General features: G+C 33.7%; 1 pseudogene across 1 annotated transcript; it reads left to right on the top strand.

Moving 5' to 3' along the window:
- Positions 1 to 6: 6 nt before the first annotated feature.
- On the top strand, positions 7 to 1,877 carry LOC143598955 (tyrosine--tRNA ligase 1, cytoplasmic-like; annotated as a pseudogene). The gene is made up of 9 exons (XR_013147217.1): positions 7 to 54; positions 127 to 414; positions 501 to 597; positions 690 to 795; positions 888 to 970; positions 1,049 to 1,194; positions 1,266 to 1,371; positions 1,459 to 1,518; positions 1,617 to 1,877. The product of XR_013147217.1 is annotated as a tyrosine--tRNA ligase 1, cytoplasmic-like (transcript).
- The last annotated feature ends 1,787 nt before the right edge of the window (positions 1,878 to 3,664 follow it).

Genomic DNA, 3,664 nt, shown 5'->3' with positions numbered 1-3,664 from the left:
CAACCAATTTGCTATGACGGGTTCGAGCCATCTGGCAGAATGCATATCGCACAGGTACATTTGCATGACATTTTTGTTTAATGATGATTGTGTTATTATTGAATCTGCCTTTTTTATGCCGAGCAGGGTGCTATGAAAACTATAAATGTCAATAAATTGGCATCCGCTGGCTGCAAAGTCAAGATTTGGATAGCTGATTGGTTTGCACAATTGAACAACAAAATGGGTGGAGAATTAAAAAAATTCAAGTTGTCGGGCATTACCTTATTGAGATATGGAAAGCCGCTGGGATGAATCTTGATAATGGTCAAGTGGAATTTATATGGTCTTCTGAGGAAATTAATAGTCGGGCACATGAATACTGGCTCTGGTGATGGACATTGCTAGAAGAAACAAGCTTCCTAGGATAACAAGGTAAAATGTTACAATTCTATTTACAATCATTCATTATTAATGTTAACTAAAAGCTTTCGTATCTTGGTATTATTTATAATTTGTAGGTGTTGTCAAATTATGGGTCGAAATGATCAGGATGAGTTGACAGCCGCCCAGATTTTTTACCCTTGCATGCAATGTGCAGATGTTTTTTTTCTTAAGGTCTCTGTTTATTTTTTTCTCAAGTGTGATTTGTGAATATGCTTTAGTTTTCTTTTAAATAATTAATAATCCTAGTTTTTGTATTGAAACAGGCGGACATCTGTCAATTAGGCATGGATCAAAGGAAAGTGAATGTACTTGCTAGGGAGTACTGTGATGACATCAAGAGGAAAAACAAACCTATAATATTGTCACATCGTAAGAGCTTTATTGCCTCTATATATATTGCCTATGCATAATATATTGTCAGTGTTATTATTATTATTTATTTATGTTTTTTGATTTGGCAGACATGCTTCCTGGATTATTGCAAGGGCAAGAGAAAATGTCAAAGTCTGATCTATCTTCTGCCGTCTTTATGGAAGATGAGGAGGTATAATACTATAATTTGGACTATATATTGCATTTTGGTTGTATAATATTAATTTTTGGTGCATGATGAATTTCCCAGGCTGATGTTAATTTGAAGATCAAAAAAGCATACTGTCCACCAAATGTCGTTGATGGGAACCCGTGTCTTGAGTACTTAAAATACATCATGTTCCCGTGGTTTAATGAGTTCAACGTCGAAAGAAAAGCCGAAAACGGAGGAGAAAAGTGAGTTTGATTTGTATTGTTGTCGTTTTTAATTAACCTATGTTTTTATACTTAGTCATATTTGAAAACAGGACCTACACAAGTTTTGAAGAGCTGGTTTCTGATTATGAAAAAAGTGATCTACATCCTGCTGATCTGAAACCCGCTCTATCAAAGGCCTTAAACAAGATATTGCAGGTTTGATGCTGGAATTTTATTACTTTCTTTGAATGTTAATGATATTATTCCATCTTCATAACTTAAAAATTTAAATATAAAATGCAGCCTGTTCGTGATCATTTCAAGAATGATGAGAATGCTAAGGCTTTACTTAAGAGGGTGAAGGTTTGTACATTATTATATTGAAGTATTTATAACTTTAGTTTGATGATAAAGTACAAACTTGTGGATTATGTTTGACGTGTTTTTCTTTTTTGTTGTAGGGGTTTAAAGTTACAAAATGATCAAACCGATTTTGCTCACAGTGTTGTCTTTTTTGGTAGATGGACTTGGCCTATGTTTTTGTTATATTTCATACATACTATCGCGTAAATTATTATTCATGTACAACTTTTGGGGATGGTGTCTAGCATCCCGGACGATATTGTTGACTTTTGTTGATCAACCTTATACAGTTATGGTATACCTGAACAAATTGAACAATATTATTTTTTGAAATTTGTGATGAGGTTGATTGCTACTATGTTGTTATTGCCACCGCAACCCTGCTGTCGACACAGCCTTGCTGTCACTGCCACCACCACCGTGACCCCGTCACTGCTTTCACCATCGGTTGCAACATCAACCGCTAGTGTCCATGGTGGTGGCATTCAGTAAGCTGGGGTTGAGGGTTGCATCTTGTAGAATGGGAGTGGTTATAACCGAGAGGTTGTGGTGGTGTTAGACTACAATTTATTTAGAATCCATGAACCAGACAAAACACTAATCTTCTGCCTAAGCCTTTCTTACTTGGAATCTTTTTGCCTCCTGTGTCTAGTAAAAACTGATTGATATGAAGAAAAAGAAAATGCCAGATAATTGTTTGAAATCCTAACTTCGATTGACAGGACCAACTCAAGCTTTTTGGGCAAAATGACAGATAATAAAATCGTAACCTTTTTCTTAAGAATAATCACTTTACTTTCCATCTTGTTATTACTATATCATCTGTGGCTTTTTGGGCAAAATGACAGATAATAAAATCGTAACCTTTTTCTTAAGAATAATCACTTTACTTTCCATCTTGTTATTACTATATCATCTGTGGCTTTTTGGGCAAAATGACAGATAATAAAATCGTAACCTTTTTCTTAAGAATAATCACTTTACTTTCCATCTTGTTATTACTATATCATCTGTGGCTTTTTGGGCAAAATGACAGATAATAAAATCGTAACCTTTTTCTTAAGAATAATCACTTTACTTTTCATCTTGTTATTACTATATCATCTGTGGCTTTTTGGGCAAAATGACAGATAATAAAATAGTAACCTTTTTCTTAAGAATAATCACTTTACTTTCCATCTTGTTATTACTATATCATCTGTGGCTTTTTGGGCAAAATGACAGATAATAAAATCGTAACCTTTTTCTTAAGAACAATCACTTTACTTTCCATCTTGTTATTACTATATCATCTGTGGCTTTTTGGGCAAAATGACAGATAATAAAATCGTAACCTTTTTCTTAAGAACAATCACTTTACTTTCCATCTTGTTATTACTATATCATCTGTGGCTTTTTGGGCAAAATGACAGATAATAAAATCGTAACCTTTTTCTTAAGAACAATCACTTTACTTTCCATCTTGTTATTACTATATCATCTGTGGCTTTTTGGGCAAAATGACAGATAATAAAATCGTAACCTTTTTCTTAAGAACAATCACTTTACTTTCCATCTTGTTATTACTATATCATCTGTGGCTTTTTTGGCAAAATGACAGATAATAAAATCGTAACCTTTTTCTTAAGAACAATCACTTTACTTTCCATCTTGTTATTACTATATCATCTGTGGCTTTTGGGCAAAATGACAGATAATAAAATCGTAACCTTTTTCTTAAGAACAATCACTTTACTTTCCATCTTGTTATTACTATATCATCTGTGGCTTTTTGGGCAAAATGACAGATAATAAAATCGTAACCTTTTTCTTAAGAACAATCACTTTACTTTCCATCTTGTTATTACTATATCATCTGTGGCTTTTTGGGCAAAATGACAGATAATAAAATCGTAACCTTTTTCTTAAGAATAATCACTTTACTTTCCATCTTGTTATTACTATATCATCTGTGTATGCATAATTAATAATTATAGATCACGCCCCATCGTGCTAAAAACCCCAAAGCCAATATGTTATAGAATTTGAGGCCTAGTGAAGTCAGGGCCAAAATTTATAGATTTATTCAGTGTTGCAAAAATCGTTAGTCGGTGGTCGGGCGGTGGGGTGGGGACTAGCGATTAATCGGGATTAGTCGAGATTAATC

This window comes from Bidens hawaiensis, unplaced genomic scaffold, assembly GCF_021521415.1.
Source record: "Bidens hawaiensis isolate Kalapana, Puna unplaced genomic scaffold, B.hawaiensis_p1.1 tig00051307_1, whole genome shotgun sequence".
NCBI classification, from domain to species: domain Eukaryota; kingdom Viridiplantae; phylum Streptophyta; class Magnoliopsida; order Asterales; family Asteraceae; genus Bidens; species Bidens hawaiensis.
Note: the sequence above shows the minus strand (reverse complement) of the source record. Positions and strands in the feature narration are given on the sequence as shown.